The sequence below is a fragment of the Triturus cristatus genome, chromosome 2_2 (genome assembly GCF_964204655.1).
Source record: "Triturus cristatus chromosome 2_2, aTriCri1.1, whole genome shotgun sequence".
NCBI classification, from domain to species: domain Eukaryota; kingdom Metazoa; phylum Chordata; class Amphibia; order Caudata; family Salamandridae; genus Triturus; species Triturus cristatus.
The window spans coordinates 1192732458-1192751460 of record NC_140582.1 but is presented as its reverse complement, the minus strand read 5'-3'; the positions used below and the strand labels follow the sequence as shown (position 1 = coordinate 1192751460).

Sequence of the window (19003 nt, the reverse complement as noted above, 5' to 3'; positions counted from 1 at the left end):
ACGGCACAGTATGGGCCATGAATCTAGTGTGAAAGAGCCAATGATGGGCACATTTTTGAAAGAACCTCAGCAGGGGCTTTCATGGGCACAGATTGCAAAAAACTCTAATTTATCGACTGTGGCTAAAGCTCTCATACCGACATTGACAGGCAACACAGAGATAGATTCTTGTCTATTTCAGTCGTGGTTATCCAATGTCTGCAAGACTCTTGCCCCTTTGGAGAAGGGCAGCAAGCCAAATAAACCTAATACTTTAAACACTCCTTGGTTCACGCCCCAACTGGCCCAAGCACGCTTGCATTGCAAGCAATTGGAGCGACAGTGGAGAAAGGGATATAATGAGGAACAAAAAGCAGTGTTTAGGGAAGGTAGGAAAGTTTACTTTCTCCAGATTAAACTGGCAAAAAAGGATTTTTTCACTAAGAAAATAAACACAGCTAAGGATAATCAGAAAGCGATTTTTCTGATCGTGAAGTCGTTTACAAAACCCATGGCGGAACAGAGGGAACTTCCAGCTTCACAGACACTGTGTGATAATATCTCCCTGTATTTTGAGGAGAAAATCCATAAAATTCAAAGAGATTTTCCAGGGTGTAATCTTGTCTCCGACTCTGTCCTGGTGGAAAGCTCGGTCTCTATTTCCACTTTTGAACCTGTTCCATTAGATATGACACTTATGGCTATTGAAAGGTGCAAATCAGGATCGCCGTTGGATGCCTGCCCTCCGTCAATTCTTCATAAAATGCTGGAGGTAGTGAATCCCATTGTTAATCATATAGTCAATTCCTCTCTCAGGACGGGTATTGTTCCAGCGGAGTGGAAGCTGGCGCTGGTTAAACCATTAAAAAAAAAAATATATATTGACTCGGCCGTTCTTTCAAATCTCCGCCCAATTTCGCTTCTCCCACTGTTGGGCAAAATAACGGAGACCTTTGTCCCTAAAGAGCTAACAAAATTTCTAGAAGATCAACAAATCCTTCACCCGCTTCAATCCGGATTTCGGCCTAAACATTCTACGGAGTCGGCCCTCCTTGAAGTTTATGACTCCCTTAAAATGATTGCCGATAGAGGCAAGAAAGCGGTTTTGATTCTTTTAGACTTGTCGGCTGCATTCAACACTATTTCTCATGACATCCTTCTGAAACGTCTCGAGTGCAGCGGCATTTCTGGTATGGTGCTGAAGTGGATCAAATCTTTTCTTGCCAATCGGAGACAGGCAGTCACTTTAGGTGCGTTCTTGTCCCCAGAATGCTCCATTACGGCAGGAGTCCCACAAGGGTCTTCTTTATGTCCGTTGTTGTTTAATGTGTATATGGCCCCTCTTATCGCTCTGATTAGTTCATTTGGGATAGAGGTTATGTCATATGCAGATGCCACTCAAATGATTCTCTCTATAGAGAATGACTCCATAGAGGATGAAATTAATTTCAAACATTGTTTGACCGCGGTTCTTCAATGGATGATGAACAACCAGTTGAAATGCAACACGGACAAAACGGAGATTCTCCCGATAGGTGCTGACGTCCTTTTCCAGCCGTCCAAATGGTGGCCTAACGGAGCTATTCCACCACCGGAGGTGGTGAAGGTTGCTAGGAATCTGGGAGTACAATTTGACAATTCCCTCTCCTTCCTACCGCATACTAAAGCGGTTGCGGGCATGTGTTTTAGCTTAATAAAAACCTTTAAAAAAAATGTTTACGTTTCTCCCTTTGCCTGCAAGAAAATCTGTTGCGGTCGCTTTAATACTCTCACGCATTGATTATTGCAATGGCCTCCTGGCTGGAGTAAACAAGGCTGTTTTAAAGGAGCTTCAGGTGGTAAAACATGCAGCAGCACGTTTGGTGCTCAAACTCCCTAGAAGATCCTCAGCTTCTGCAGCTCTGAACAGCCTTCATTGGCTCCCGGTTCATAAGAGAATTCTTTTTAAGATTCTCCTGATCACCTTTAGAGCAAAAATGAATACGGGTCCTAAATTCTTGTCGGCACGTTTTGTCCCACTCACAACTACTAGACTGCTTAGGTCCTCTTCAGCAAATCTCCTTAAATTGCCCAATTTCAGATATAAACTAAAAGGTGCCAAAACCTTGGCCTTTCTGGGTGCCAGAGCCTGGAACAAGCTCCCTCCACAGATTAAATCATGTAACACTGAACTCTTATTTAGGAAAACCCTAAAAACTTGGATTTACGGCATCACTGATGATTGTTGTCTTGCTCTGATTTAATGTCTCGATCAGGTTAATTTTTTCCTCACCTCATGACGTTAGCGCCAAGACACTCCTCGCGGAATGCTAGCCGCGCTTTACAAATAAAATCTCAAATTCAAATTCAAATTGCGCCTGTGCGCAGTAGTAGTACAAATCTATATCTGGTTCCCCCTGCTCCCGCTGCTTGAAGGGAAGTGTAAGCACCTCCCAAGCGATACAAAGTTGCCGACCAGCTCCCACAAGCATTACAAGAAATGAGCACAGTCTTCTGCAGAAGGCCATTGTTAAGGGGATCAGCAAATTTGTGAACAAGTAGAAGAGCTTGGCAAGTACTATCATTTTGGTGATGTTAAGCCTAACCTGTGAGAGAGAGCGGCAGTCTACACCAGCCTCCCACCTTAGCCTCCATCAAGTCACAAGATGACCATAGTTGCTCCGCCAAAGGGCCTGAAGGTTCCCGCTGAACCATATTCCCAAATATCTAACTTACTCACTTGCCCAAAGAAATGAATTTTCTGAGAGCTCAGTAGTGACCGCGAATGAGGAAATAATATGGACTAATGCCGGCCAAGTCTTCAAATCTAGTGAAGTCACAGATCCAAATTTTCATGTGGATCCCTAACATGTCAAATTGTCTGCCTACACAGAAACAAAGACTCACCACTGCTTAAAGCCCAATCCTCGGTGTGAGTGCGGAGCCACATCTCATCGCAGGGGGCTCCATGGTGGTAGCAAATAATAAAGGCAACAGCTGGCAAACCTGGTGGCTGCCACGAGCCACAAGGAAAAAAGGTGTTGGTACACCATTGATACACTAAATCTACTGGGTCAGTATCCAGGAGACTACTCAAGCTAATGAATTTATGGCTTGGGCCCAGGCAGGGCTACAGGGTGTATAGGTAGGGCCATTCCAGGGAGTCAAATGCCTTTGTGGCATCTACAAAAAATGCTGCTGCCTTCAAATTGGGATTAACAGTGCGAATGATAGCAAAGAAAGTGAACAGTTTTTAGGCCGTTCACGAGTCCTGGCACAAAGCCCTCCTGATCAGGTCGAACAATGAGTGGCATTTTTGGGGGTCTTTATCCTGTTTGAGTATAGTACAATCAAGGCCTCCCAGAGGGAAGGCGGCAGTGTGCCAGTCCAGAGAATCTGAGCATATTCTTTATAAAAGGCTGCATTTAGGCAATCAAGCCCAGGGGCCATGTCACCCGGGAGGGAATTTCTAACCTATTGGATCTCTTCCTTGGTAAACAGTTCATCAAGGTATTGCCTGTGCCTGCCATCCAGCCAGAGGAGTTGCACTAAGTTTAAATTGTCTCTGAGGTTGGAGGAGGGCTGAGTTTGTTGGGACGCATAGAGAAAGGAATAAAATGTATTAATTTTTAGGCCTGGGCAGGTAATTCTCCGTTGCTGTATAATAAGGGCAAACAGCACCACGCACAGGGCAGGAGGGCACTGCCTCCTTCCGCTCGAGTAGATGTTCTACTCAAGCAGCAGCTTCCTCAAAGCAAGCAGAAGATTTCTCAATGTGAGCTGTAGTGACCAGCCGCGACCACCCACGTTAAGAAAAGTCGCTTGGAGTTGGTCTAGGGAGAGGGAACACTCCACTACACAGAGTTTTTGGAACTCCGCTTTCTAAGCGGAGCGCAGAGTGGGAAAAAATCCACAAACTCCGCGAGCAGAACAAAATGTAATATTCAGGCCTATTTCCCTCTGTACTGCCACGGTACCGATATGACAGTGATTCATGTCATCTTGTATTTCGGTGATATAGTCGCAGGCCCAGGGTCTCCACAGTAGGTTGGCTAGAATTTTGGCTGTCTCCCTCTCCAAATCTGTGGGCATGTGCCTCCCTCCCCAAATAATGATTTTCCCTCTGCGCTGCCTCCTTGTAGGATGCCAAATAATCCCTAATGTTTACCAGCACATCTCATGAGCAATGTTGGAAGCAAAGTGTCTCAAGTGCAAGAATTTCCACCTCAAAGCTACTCAACTCCGCCTGCAGCGTCTGCAGCACACTCGCCTGTTTTGATATGCAAACCCCATGATTACGGCCTTGAAGGCTTCCCATAGCGTGGATGGGAAAGAGACGGAATACTGATTGAACTCAGAATAGTCTACGATGACCTATCTCATCTCTTCCCGAATAACCTGGTCTCTTAGAGCCCCCGATGGAAGCCGCCGTGTACAAACCCGCTCAGCCCAGTATGGTGGGTGCATTTCCAGTAAGACTGGCACATGATCAGATAGCATTCTAGTTGCTCCACTCTTGTGGTCTAGGCATCTATATCGCGTGTAGCTAACCAGAAATCAATGAGTGACCAAGTGGAGTGGGTTGATGTGATACACATGCCCTCAGCATTTCCCACATGCCTAGTGTGCCAGAGGTCTAAAAGGTGATTGTCATCAATGAGGCTGTGCAGTTGCACCGTTGCATTCGAGTACAGATGCCTAGTGTTGCTGGAGCGATCAACCATTGGGTCAGGATCACATTAAAATCTCCGTGTCACAAGATCTCTCCCAGCCCAAGAGCACCGACAAGTCTCTAGACTTTGGAGAAGAAGCAAGGGTCATCAATGTTAGGGTCATAGATTGCAAGCAGCTTCAGTGGGATGCCCTGCAGTGTGTCAGCAAGCAATACATACTGGCCGGCAGGGTTGCAGAGGACCTCAAGGGTGTGCCAAGGGAGCCCTCTGTGGAGAAATATTGCCACTTCCCTTGCATAACTCGAATAGCAGGCTACGTGTTGTCCCCCTAGCCATCCTGCTCGCAAGCATGCCAGAGTGTGGTCAGTAAGGTGCAACTCCTGTAGGAAACCTAAGTCTGATGGCATTGCAAGTAAGCTAGGACCATCGAGCTTTGTGTCTGTCATTAAGGCTGCGAACATTCCACGTTAAGCATTTAAATGGGCGTATTGGGGTAAGGGAGGGATAACAGGCAGAACCAGCATTTAGAGGGCGTGCAGTCAGCTTGGAAGTTCGCTAAGTGATGCTGAGTGGTCAGGAAGGAAGAAAAGAGACAACATAACAAAAATTAACAACTGTAATCAATAGCATTACCCCAACAATCCACCCCTCCCACTTTGACCTCCAAAATAGGCCAAATATATCCAACCCTCCCATGTGGCAAACCAAATTAGTTAAACATAAGAGCAACAAAAGAACTCATTCCGCAGGGGCGCAAGATATGACCGACATCCTTACTGCCATTGTGACATGTCGGCAAGGGTAACAAGTCATAGCTGCTAAGCTGTGCAGGTTCCAAGCTCTCTGCGGCCAAGGATGATCATGACTTAGCCTTCGGGATAGATTTGATAAATTTCGCAGCCACCTTCAGTGCGATGAAGAAATGGGTATTCCTTGAGTAGAAAATTAGTAATTTAGCAGGATATAGGAGTGAATACTTATCCTCCCTCTGCATCAATGCTTGATTGGTAAAAAATCTCTCCCGGCTACATGTACCCGAACAGTAAAGTACAGGAGGAAAATTGAGACAGCATTATCGTGGTAATGTAGGGACTATTGTTCTCTGGCGAGGTGCAATATCGTGTTGCAGTCATGACAGTTTAGAAGGTGATCAATTATGGGCCTCAGAGTTGACATCTGATGGCCACTGGCTGAGCGAACTATGGTTCTGCTCAATGATAAGCACTGCAGAGAGCGCTTCCCCCATATTGTTGTTGACTCTGGAATCTCTATGATTTGTAAGTTTTTTTTTCTAGATCTCCCCTCTAAGTCTTCATCTTTATTCCGAATAACTTTAAGTACCTTTTTTATTTGTAAACGCTTCTCACTGAACGCTTGGTGATTGCCCTTTACGTCTAAGGTACAGCGTTCCAACTGAACTATCCTCTCATCGTGGTTGTCTTTGTAAACATGCCTCGGTGAAATGATTAAACCTACCTACAACATGCTAAACTCTCTTTGCCATTTTTTCTGTAGCTGCTATGTGAAGGTAGGTGTCACCACAGTAGTCATACATATACCTATGCCCACTACTGTTAACATCAGGTATACCAGTGGCTAGTCGAGAGGACCACTTTTAAAGTTTGTTTTCATGAATCCTACGTTCATTGCAGATTTCATGTAGGAAACCCTCAACTCCAAGAGTTAGTGAAATCTGCCTATCGTGATGAATTGGAAAGCTATCCTTGGTTATTTCAGAGTTAGATTCCTCAACACGAGTGGCACTCTTGGATCAGCAGTGCCCACATTTCATCAACTACACAATTCACAAACTTGCAATTATCAAAGCCTTGCATGTGTAGAAAGCTTCAATTGATTATTTGCTTTACTATATTTCTTGGCACTGCAGGAATTGGTCATTGCATTGAACAATTGTTCAAAGTGAGCAATCAGTATTCAGTGTGTTATGGTCCATTGTATAGGTTCCTGGAGAGCCAGTGTTTGGAAATGATCTGTTCACTCTGTTTCTACTTGGTTCGACGAGACAGCAGTGTCCTTTAACAGCATCATCTGTTTCTTCAATGAACATGAAATATTTTTTACTACTAGCAGTCTCTGCAAAATATAAATATGGTTTATGGCTTCTGGGAGTGACATTTTCTTCAGCGTTTAGTTTATTTGTTCTTTTATCAACTTCCTGAGGTGGATTCAAGCACTCACTTTGGTTGTGCTTGCTTTACTTGCAGTTCTGAAGTTTTGTCAGTCTTAGTGATTGAAACGACTGTTGCGTGGTTTTGCTTTCTCTCCCACCTGTGGCATGTTTACTACCTCCCAAGCAGTGGTTAATTTGTAAAAAAGAATAAGTGCCAGGCCTCTCGTCAGGAGGCAGCTTGCACGAGCCCATTTCTCCTGTTAGCGCTACCTAAAACTGAACCTACTACTAACTATGAAATCGGGGAGGGAATGTGGCGTAAAGGTCAGAGAAGCGGACTTCGGAGCTGGTGAACCAGGTTCAGTCTCTGTGTCGGCTCAACATTCTGGGCAAATCACTTAATTGATACATGCCTACCCTTAAATGAATGTGTCCTTAACTCCACTAAAGAATCCAATATTACCCATTGTGATAAACCGCACATAGAAGACAATGATATGCGCTTAGTAGCCTTTCCTATAATGGACTACAACTGCTTGCTAGCCACAGCAGATCGAGTAAAAAGTACTTAGGATGCTCAAACAAGTAACTGAGACAGTTGGCCCAGTCATTTTAGACCTGATAAACTCATCCATCACATCCGGAGTAGTCCCCTCCTCCTGTAAAAAAAAGCTATGGTCAAAGCTCTTTTAAAGAAACCTAACTTAGACCCTGACTGTTTGCACAACTATCGTCCTATCTCCCTCCTCCCAGGAATCAGTAAGGTCTTAGAGAAATATATAAATGTCACACTCTCTGCCTACTTCGAATGCAACCGTCTCCTCCACCCAACTCAAAGAGGATTCCGCCCCGGTCCCGGCACAGAAACAGCTCTTTTAGCTGTCATGGAAGAATGAAGAAAAATTCTCGACTCGGGAGGATCTTCTGCCATGATCCTCCTGGACCTGAGCGCGGCATTCGATACTGTTAATCATCGTATCTTGATTGACCGATTCAGTAACCTGGGTGTGTATGGAACAGCCCTAGCCTGGCTGATGTCCTTCCTGGAAGGATGATCTTTCCAGGTATTCGAGGGTGAAACCACCTCCAAACCTTTGCCCCTTTTTGTGGAGTCCCACAGGGCTCTTCTCTAAGCCCTACGCTTTTTAATGCCTATATGGCTCCACTGGCTGAGATCATACAGCCTTACGGAGTGAACATCGTAACTTATGCAGACGATACTCAATTAGTAATTTCACTCAATCACTCAGATATATCCTCATCCCGCCTCTGTACCTGTCTTGAAGAAGTGGCCAAATAGATGAGCCACTCCTACCTGAAGCTGAACGGCGATAAGACAGAGCTTATGCTTCTTGGTAACCCGTCATTATTCAGATCTTATTTGATGTGGCCTACCACAATGGGATCAGCACCCATCCCCAAGTCCAGTATAAAAAGTCTGGGGTTCTGGCTGGACTCAGCCCTTACTCTTAAAGTCCAATCCAGAAAGGTAGTTGCCACCTGCTTCAGCATTCTATGTATGCTACGTAAAGTACTCCCATTACTCCCTTTTCAAGCCAGGAAACTCGTAGTCCAAGCGCTTATTTTATCACGATTGGACTTTAGTAATGCAATTTACCCAGGTTCCCCAGAACCAGTATTTTCTAAACTCCAAATGATCCAGAATTGCGCTGCAATAATTCTCTTGGGAATTCCTTAACGAATGTCGGCCAAACCCGCTTTGAAAGCTTCACATTGGCTGCCTATTCAAAGCTCTTTGTATTACTCACAAACTGCTTGGTGGAAATGGACCTAAGATCATCTCCCCCCTGGCCAACAGGCCCTTACGCTCAGGCGAGCTACATTTGGATCAATAGAGCCAGAAGCGGAGGTCGGCTTTTCTCTTACAACGCCGCCAAGCTTTGGAACTCTCTTCCCCTTCAGCTGCGAAAAGAAACTAACCGTCTGACTTTCCGTAAATTGATGAAAACTTGGCTCTTCCCTAGATGAGTCTCAGAAGCTTCTCTCACTTCTTAGCACTGGGATGCCTATGGGTAGCCATGCGCTTTATAAATGCTACCTCATTCACTCATGAAAAGTACCGGTTTTAATGAATAAGTGCCATTCTGAGCACCGGAAACCACCGGTTAAATTAAGCACTGCTATCCCGTTTGTCTTGTGAGATGCACCATCCAAATGTTAAGGCCCCTGCTGCATTTTATTCAGTAAAGTGGTCCAAATCTCTTCCCAAAATCGGTGATACTGATAATTTTGACTAAAACACCAAGGGGCATATCAACAAGGGCTTTATCTCTGCTTTTTTGGCTTTAAAAGCCAAAAAAGGAGAGATAAAACTAGCGCCCTATCAACAACAGGGTGCTAACATGCAAATTTGCATGTTAGCACCCTTTTACTCTACGCTTCCCCTTGCATCTCTAATGAGATGCAAAGGGGGCGTTCCAGAGTAAAATAATAGGAGAAATGTCGCTAAGCGACATTTCTCGTATTATCAAGAATGTCGCTAACCCTGTTAGAGACAAAAAAAGCAGCGCTAACCGCGGTTAACGCTGCTTTTTTACGTCTGGTATTTTTCTGACTTAGCCATGATATCCTATGGAAGGAGGATATCATGGCTAAGTTTGCCTGTCCCTATCAACAAGGTAACATGAGATTATCGCTGGGTTTACAGCGATAATATCACGTTAGCCTGTTAACGTGAGGATTTTTATCGCTATTGAGATAAGCGTTGCTAATAGCACGCTATCTCAGCGATAAAAATTCACGCTAGCCGGCGATAATTATCCTAGCGCTAAGTGCGCTTAGAGATAATTATCGCCGGTTGTTGTTGATATGCCCCTAAAAGTCTGACTGACTTGCTTCATCTTCTTATCAACACTGACTTTGTTAAGTAAAGGTCCTGAAAATCTATGATATAGCTTGGTGGAAGTATCGCTACTTATAGAAATAAACTGAGAGAGCCAAGCGTGTTGCTAATTCACCCCTACGCAGCCATATGTTAGCCTCAATGATTAGGATGTACAACAGCTACCGTGTCAAGTGACACCACACAGAGGTTGTCTGGCAAAGGGCATTCATGTCCTCACTTTAACCATGCCAACAAATTCACAGGCTGTTGGAAATTGGATTATTAGTCGTGGTAAATGTGTATTTACCTCTGGACATAAGGCCACTAACACAGGGCTCAGTACAGATAATTACCATGCTCAACCCTTGCTAGCATTAACTTGGAGATAGGTATGTAAAGCATTTAAAATCACGCATTCAGTAAATAATTAAGACACTACACATAATGTAGGGAACCAGAGATATGATTTTTTAAAGATTTAGCACAATAGCTCACATAGAAACGTATAGCGCCTATTGGGACATCTGGTTGCACTAGACCGGGTCAGAGTCAAAGTTTCAGGCTGACCATAATGGAGCCCTGCACGGCTGCTCCTCGCAGTAGGCCTCATTGAAAGTTTTACCTTCTGACGTTTCTGGAGCTTTTTCTGTCGGTATCACAATAGGCTCTTCAACACTCCGGGTTCGGTGAGGGTTCGCCGGCTTGATTTCTAGGGAGATCCTGGTCAAACACTGGAAGTCGGACCTCTTGAGTATTTAAGCGGGATGAACCAGCAGGCCAGGCCGGCTCGCGGTTGAAGATGGGCAGCTTGTCTCTCGTGGTGGAGTCGGTCCCCCCTCTGGAGTTTTTTTACAAAGTTGCTACAAAGTTCTCCAAACTTCTGGGACTTCTTCTTGAAGTTCCTCTGGGAGCTCCAAAGTGTACGAAACACAATCCATGGGTCTGGAATCTCCATGATGGTCCTTGAAAGTTTGGGACTTCAGTCCCCAAAATCCACTTGGACAAAACCCTTACAAATCCACTGGACACGCTCCAGGCTGGGGATTCTTAGTGGTGATGATCCAGGTGACCTTTGTTAATCTGTAGCTTGCAGTGAGTCCACTTGTTATTCCTCTTGAAGCAAGATAGGTCTACAGGGCTATAGTTACAGATTGTGCAGCAGGCGCAGTTAGTAATAGTTCGGTGCCTGGTTGGTGCAAACTAAAATTTACCAATACCATTCTCCTAAGTCCTTGAATGATATTTTTGGGGTAATCCCTAGCAATAGCTACAAATTAATAAACTATTGCTATGTTAACCTATGTGGCTACTCGACCCCCACCCCTAGGGGAGATTTTAGGGGTCCTAAATATGTAAAGATTGTGTAGAGCCTCACTCTACATGCTCCTAGCACCAACGTGAATTTCACAAAGCACTTTTTAACAATAGGGGAAGTGAAATGTGTGATTTTCACATCTCCAGGGTATATAAAACATCATTTATAAGGAAGGCCCTTATAGTGACATAACCCCGCACCCTTGGGACACCTAGGGGAGATCTTGGGGGTACCTAATATGCAAAATATTGTAGAATCTCCATTTCTAAGTGCCCCTACCACCAATATCGAGTTTGAGCACAGTTTACATTTATAAGCAGTGCTGCAGCACAGGGCTGCTTTTAAAATGATCTCAGGCTCTCAGCTGTGCACACATGCAAGTAAAACAAGCATTGGCATAGCCAATAGGTCTCACTTTTGGGACCTTATAAGTATTTAGTTATGCAGCACAATATCCTTGGTACAACAATATCAACAGTTGCATGGCTAAACACTTATAAGGTCCCAAAGGCGAGACCTATTGGCTATGCCAATGCTCGTTTCCCGTGCCCTACCTCAAACCAGCGCCCCTTCTTCCAGTGCCCTACCTCAAATATGTATATATGAATCTTTCTCAGGTACCTGCTGTGTTTAGAACCTGCACAGGACACGCCGGTAAGCTTATGGTGGGGTCAGTGCTGGGAATGGTCTGTTTTTCACCATTGGCAAAAGCTTGCGTGGCACAAGAGCAGTGGCACCGGGCTCCGGCGCACTGTGAGCATCAGTTGTTGCTGTGACAGTAGTTCCATATGTGATGCTGAAAGGCACAGAAGGGGCACCTTTCATTCCTTGCGTAGGTTTCTTGAGCTAATGCTGGCCCCTTTTCAGAATAGATGAATAGCCCTGCTAACACGCTGTCATTTCGTGCTGCGCCTGTTGCAAATGAACGATATCCCGGCATCATATACTTTATGCCAGCTGTAATGTGGGGCACATTATAGGTGGCAGAACATTATGTATGATGCGCAAAAATGCCCTACACTAAGCAAATGCCCTGCAAGTCAATCTGCTGCCCACTGGCAGGCGTGTGCCACTCTGCATGTGTGCTGGCACCGATTCTGTGATGTGGTATGAGGGCAGTTGCAGTCCCAGATTGCACCCTATCAGCCCGTGGCAACGGAGACCCTTGTACCCGCAGCGATGCTTGGAAAGCTGAAAACATTAGTCCACAAGAATCCCAATGTGTAGCCCGGGCCAGGATTGTGTTGTGCCGCTGTGTTACTGATCACCAGCTCATCAGTGCTTCTACCTCAAGCACTTACTGGAGCCTGGCTAATTATGCGGACTTCAGCCGATCTGTGAAAGGACTCCTGACTGAGGAGAGGAAAGTTAATAAAAGAAGTGTTGCAGATTCCTGTAGAGAGACCGCCTACGTTTTTCCCCCACTGGCCACCACTCTGCCTCAGGGGCACAGCAAGCAATATATCCGCTCCCCCCGCTGTTCTCCAGACCCCACTGACTTCCTGAAATGAACCCACCCACCGCTGATTCACGAGAGAGCCTGCGACCCATTTTCAGTCAGCTGGAACATTTCATTTTGTGAGGCTCTCCCAAGCGGGCTCTGGTTAGAGGACTTGAATCTTAGTTTTTTAAAGAATGAAATTGATTTACAACCAAAACATAAAACCAAACAAGCATTGGCAGCGCGGGAAACAAGCATTGGCCGCGAAAGTAAAACTGATGAATTCCGCGAAAGTGAAACTGATGAAAGTGATCGCGTGGCCTGCTGCAGTATGGGGGGGAGGAGTGGAGGCCAGCAGAGTGGTGCGATCTGAGGTGGGGGAGGGAATTGAAGCACAGAGAGAGGCACGCAAGGGGGGGAGGGATTTGAAGAGCGGATAGAGGCACGCAATGCGCGCGCCCTCGCACATGCACTCAAGCTCTAGGCCCGCCATGGCAGCATCTGGTAGCACTTTTTTTACCCCTTAATAAAAGTCGAGCAAGCAGCGCATGCACTGCTCTAGGCTCGACCTAAAAAGGGCAGATGACCCCTAAACTGCCATGCACTGATATATACTAGACATTTAAAGGTAGTTTTAAACCCCCTGCCCAATTATGTACTGTTGACCTAAAGGGTAGGTCATGTCAATTATGAGTGAACCCAAATATATAGTGTACTGTCATGTATGCAGGTGTTTTCACTGCGTTCTCATTGTGTTTTCTTGCCTAGCAGAGCCCATGATACAGCCAGTTACCACCAGTACCAGTCAGGAAAAAGTGGGGGTGGACAGGGCACGCAGGATGACTTTGCAACACAGGCCAATTAGTAACCAATAACAGTGAAGGGTCAATACACAATGATGCTGATGTTGGTTTTGAGTGATATATTAATCATGTGACCAGCCTGCAACAACCTTCATTTCAAAGACACAACTGTAAGGATTCTCAAGGTAGATGGGCATTGAGGAAAGCGCCAGTCCCTCGGTTCTCTTTCCTGTGGAGTCTACATGAATCAGAAAATGAGCCATTGGCTGTTTGTAATATTTCCAGGGGAAAATAAGGGTTGGAGTAAGAGAAGAGAAAAACAAATCTGCCTCTGCTCAGCTCTCCCGGCCTTGGTTGACATGAATCTCTTTGTGCTTCTTCAAGTATTTATGGAGCTTTTCTCAACTGCCTTCTGAACTCTGTGTGTGACAGTATATTTGCATTGGATGCAGAGGTATTGATAACAGGGAATAGGTACATCCACTCTTTGGTGTTATGAGTATTGTACATATAAATAACCCATATGATTTATGGAACAAAAGATGACACATAATTATTTTCAGTATTTTAACCCTATACTCCACAACAGAAGAGTCTGACAAGTTTCATATAGTACCAAGAATCCCGCTCTCGGACAGGGACAGGACAGGTAGCAATAAGACATAAAGCATCAAGGAAGACTCCTTCGGAAACTGCAAGGAAAATAGGACCAAGGGCAATGAAAAAACAAAAACAAGTTGCAAAAAACTCCGTGAGCAAAGCACTAATGGTGATGGAAACTATACAACTTATAAAAGTTGCAAGGCATCTGCTTCTTCCTGTTGCCTCATCTAAATTTGCCTCAGAACTGTTTGACCCCTTTCTCTTTAGGTGCATTCTACCCAATCAATGGCTAACCTGTCTCTTTTTACCTGTGAAGGACCTCCCATATAAATGCTGATGCAGTCAGAGACCAGTCACCCACACCTCCCACCCATCTATATCCAGTATGGCTTATGGGATCATATCCTGCAGTCCTGTTTACTGGTTCTCCTCATTTGCCTGCATCACCTTGCACATATTATGGCAACAAATAAAACAGGGATATCATGCATGTTATCCTAAAGTAAGTTTTGATGCTTGAAGCCATGCTTGTAGAAGAAGAACTGCTCAAGTATGAGTTTTTGAGTTGTTGTTTGAATGTGATTTTACCTTGAATAAACTAAAGACAAGATGTATTTGGCAGAACAGGAACAGTTTGTTTAACTAAACACTTCAGTGAGGAGAACAATTACATAGTCGGGGTCTGAGGACTGTCTCCAACTACAATCCATCTGAGCAACATGTTATACATTTCTTTGGGCATCGTAAATTAATTTAGAGATACTTATTTGGTAAAAGAATGCAGGGCTTGTTTTTGGTGTCCTAAATAATGCCACCTGATAACAAATGCAAATGATCTTGCATGGACACAGTGATGACCTCGGTGGAGGGAGGGGTGTGTGACAAGATCAGTGCATCCTGCTGCATGTTTATCCCAGGCAATGACATGGATAACAGGACTTTGTTAAAACTGGGGGTCTCTAGTTGGCAGCGGTAGGTACCTTTAACCAAATAGGGACCCTTGCTTCTAGTCAGGGTAAGGGGGTACACTCCTAAAATAACCCCTGCTCACCCCCTTGGTAGCTTGGCATGAGCAGGCAGGCTTATCTCAGAGGCAGTGTGTAAAGCATTTGTGAACACATACAGTAATACAGTGACAACACTACAGATGGACACCACACAGGATTTATATAAAAAATAAGTATTCTTTATATAGACTTATCACGAAACTGCAAACGACAAAAACCCACAATACTGTACTTAAAAATGGTAGAAATAGCTCAGTTCTCTTAAGATGGTAAATCCAACACTTATGTTCAATGTACCTTTGGATGCGTAACGCTATGCGACGAAAATGTTGCAGTGAAGGTGATGCGTCGGTTCCTTACACGCAAGAACGGTGATGCATCAGTTCCCTACTGAAGCGTAGGGGACGGTGATGCATCGGTTCTTCTCTGCATGGGGAGGTGATGCATCGGTTTCTTACTGCGCTTCCGTGGCGATGCGACCCGCAACGCCGTGATGCAATGAAGATCCGGTGCGCTGAAATAAAATGGCATCTTCTTTTTGATGCGACACGATGAGTGCACGCGCGACGGCCATCCGGCGAAGCAACGATTCTTCTGAGCCTCGACAGGCCCTGCGACACTCTTCTCCGGTGATGCAATGGCGCCTGATGCGACAGCGACACTCTTCTCCGGTGATGTGCTTCGGCGTGGTGATGCGACAGCTGCAGCAACGACACCCTTCTTCAGTGATGCGACAACAGCGGCTGCGGCGGACAAAAGCTTCTCCGATGATGCAACGGCATCTGATGTGACGGCGACGCTCTTCTCCAGCAATGCGAGGCGCTTCTGCAATGCGAAGCGACAGCTGCAGTGGCGACATCCTTCTCCGGTGATGCGATAACTGCGGCAGCGACACGTTTCATTTTCATGAGTCGCGCTTCCAGCTCCTTGCAAAACGCAGTCCCTCAGAAAGCCCAGCACAACAGTAAGCACTTCAAAAGAACTCTTGGGGAGCTGGTTGGTGAAGTCTGTTGTCCCTGAGACTTCAGCAGTAGGCAAGTTCTATCTCAAGCCCTTGGAGATCCTTCACAAGTTGATTTGAAAGTAGTACAAAGTCCTTTCTTTGGCAGTCATGCAACCACTGCAGGCTAATCCCCTAAACAACACTCAGCTAGGGATAGTCTCTTCCTCAGTTTCTCTGGTTCCTTTCCTCAGCAAAGGTTCTTCTTGTTTCCCAAAGTGATCTAAACTTCTGGGGTCTGGGTCCCCCCTTTTATACTCATTTTCTCTTTGTTCTCTGAAGGTAGAGAGGCCTATGCCTAGTCCAAACCAGTTCTGGTCAGTCCTGGAGCACTTTGTTGACAATACTCCTTCTTTCCTTTCACAGTGTAGGCCAGGGACATCAGATGCACCACAGGAGGTGGAGCCAGCATTTTGGAGGGAAGGCACGGCCCTATTCAGGTCCCATGTGCAACTCCTCCCACCCATCTACATGCAGATCTCTCTAGTCAGCCCTGTGCTGACTCACCCTGTCTCCTGGAGTCCCCCAGCACCTGTCACTCAAACTCCAAACAAGGAATACACAACTTAGCAGAGGCAGGCTAGGATAGTTAGGCAACAAAATACCTACTTTCTAAAAGTGGTATTTTCAAACACAGAATGTTAAAACCAACTTCACTAAAAGATGTATTTTATCTTTCTGAGTTCAGGCATACTAAACTCGAATTTCTACCTAGTTCCCTGAGTCAGTTAGGATCATAAGATGTTATAATCAAACTGCCTATTCTGGCCTATGGGGAACAGGTAGCCTTGCAATAGTGAAACATGAAAATGGCTGTAATTCACTATTAGGACATGCCACACACACCAGGGAATGTCCTACCTTTTACTTGGAGTCACTAATCCATACATCAATTTTACCATAGGGAGCACTTGCACTGTGGCACTGAATAGCAGTGGCACAGTGCCCAAAGCATCTATAACCAGCAAAAACACATGAGGCAACAGCAAAAAATGGAAGGAAGACCCACGCCAATGGTGCCAGGTCAAACAGACTTTGACTCTTGCCATCTAAGCATTGCAGTTTACAAAGAGACATGCATGAGGAGGGAGGTGCCCCTGAGAAGGAATCGTTTTTGAACTGCTTTTTCTGGCTCCCCCTGTGCTTGACCGGTCTGTGCACTTCATTGCTTCCTGTTATCATATTTCTATTGTTTTTGTGTGATTTCCTACAAGTGGGGGTTTCCTGCTGTAATAATGCAGTCCTCAAATTAGGTAGAATGCAAGGAATTAGGGAAGTAGTAAAAGTCAAAACTGACGAACAAAAAGCCCCTTAATAATGTGACTGTCATGAAGAATGGGTTAGATAATGTAGTTGAAAATTCAATTAAAGAGGGAAATCTTAAGATTGAAAAAGTTGATATCAATGTGCACAATGATTTATTCACATATAAGAACAGAATCACATCACTATAATCACATTTTTCTGTCCTGTGGAAACTCAGATCAATCCCACAGATATGAGCAGCGACACCACAATGGTCCAGCAAGATTGGTACCAATAAAGCTCACATGGCCGGAAGGATGCACACGTTCTCAAAACACCAGAAAGTCAGATGCCACATGAGATTGGAAAGCGAATGTGGCCTAACGGCTAGAGCGGTTGATCTTGAAGCTCGGGAAACGGATTTGAGTCTCAGCAACGACACTCAGCATCCTGTGATTCTGGGCAAATCACTTAGAGCTTGATTATGATGTACAACATCTATTTATTTGTCAGCAGCATATGTTCACTTTCATTTGCACGGTAAAGAAGGGCATGGACCGTCCTTGTATTGAGCCCAGCTAAAGTAATCTGCAGTTCTTTTTTCTCAAGACTGAAGCAACAGAGTCGTCTTCTATAGTGGATGTTAGTGCACATCTGACAGATCTTCCCCGGGAAAGACAAGGGTTGGGGCGTGTATGGTGATGAGGGAGCAGAGGCCCTGCCATCCTGGATGAGTTGAGTGTAGGCAAACTTAGCAGCATTGCCAATATATATCCTTCAGCGTGGAGGTGCCCCATTGCATGGCTGGTATTTGCAGAAGTGCACTGCCATTTTCATTCATGCTGAGTGGGATTGTTCCTTCATTTCTGAAACAAAACAAATCCTGTGTAAGTTTCCATACAATTAGGGATTGCCCCTTCCCTTCTAACCACGTATATATATATATATCTATCTCAGCAGCCAAGATTTCCTGACAGGGGTATTTATGCGTTGTTCAACCCTTCTCTATGAGACTCATTTCCCTTCGTATCATCGAGGTGGATGGCCCTACCCTGGAGCTCCATGTCAGGGGTCCATTTGTTGATAAAGAAGACTTCCCCAGACATGCTAAGGGCCACCCTGGGACCAGGGACAGAAGCAGGAGTGGACGCGTTAGTGCATTGGTGTGGTGGTTTTGCTACCTCCAAGAATCTCTTCTCTGGAAAGTCTCAGGCTAAACAGTATCCTCCCCTATGGTGCCCTTTCTAGCTCCGTTTGAATCTTGCTAGGCTCAGTAAAAGAGGTACAATGCTGTGGGATTTGTCTCTTATCAGGTCACATACACTACTACTCTATGGTTTTCTACTCTGTTGGTTTGTATTTTGGCCCTAATCCTACATAGGTGCAGGTGGAGAAGTCATTTTTAGGTCTCGCATAGGCAGTGCATGCACTGCCTCTCCGAGGCATTAAGTAATTAGTATTAGTGGTGTAAACTCCACCCATTGCGTTTCTGTTTGTTTTGTCACTTGCCGTTGGTTAAATATGGCATTGCTGTTCTTATGTCGCTCATTGATTGGCTGGTGGTCCGATTCGTCATTTCCGTTTTGCTTCTGTTTTGCAGGAAGCAGCACCGACCAACTACAGTTTAGGTCCGCTGCTAGGCTGTTATCTTTGTATATAGGGACTACTTCCTTTTTTTGTACTGCTCGATGGTCGCACAGCTGCTCTCCCAGGCTTTTTATTTCAAGCGCATTTGATTTCAAGCGCATTGCGTATCTCATCTGTTAGCGGATTGCGTGTGCACCTTTGTGTGGGTTATCTTGCTTATTTAGTTCGTTTTTACAAATAAAAATAGGCTCCTGACTGCGAAGCAGGTCAGTGTAACCCTCCAGTCTATCTGCATCGCCGAGGCGCTGCACGCCAGGTGCTACACGCCAGGTGCTACATACAAACATGTTCTGATAGATGCCAATTAAGATCGCAAAGCATGCGATGTTTTAAAG

General features: G+C 45.2%; 1 protein-coding gene across 1 annotated transcript in view; it reads left to right on the top strand.

Moving 5' to 3' along the window:
- The window catches only part of LOC146863364 (uncharacterized), a 177497-nt gene that overhangs the window by 120261 nt on the left and 38233 nt on the right, over positions 1 to 19003 (top strand). The window lies entirely within an intron of this gene.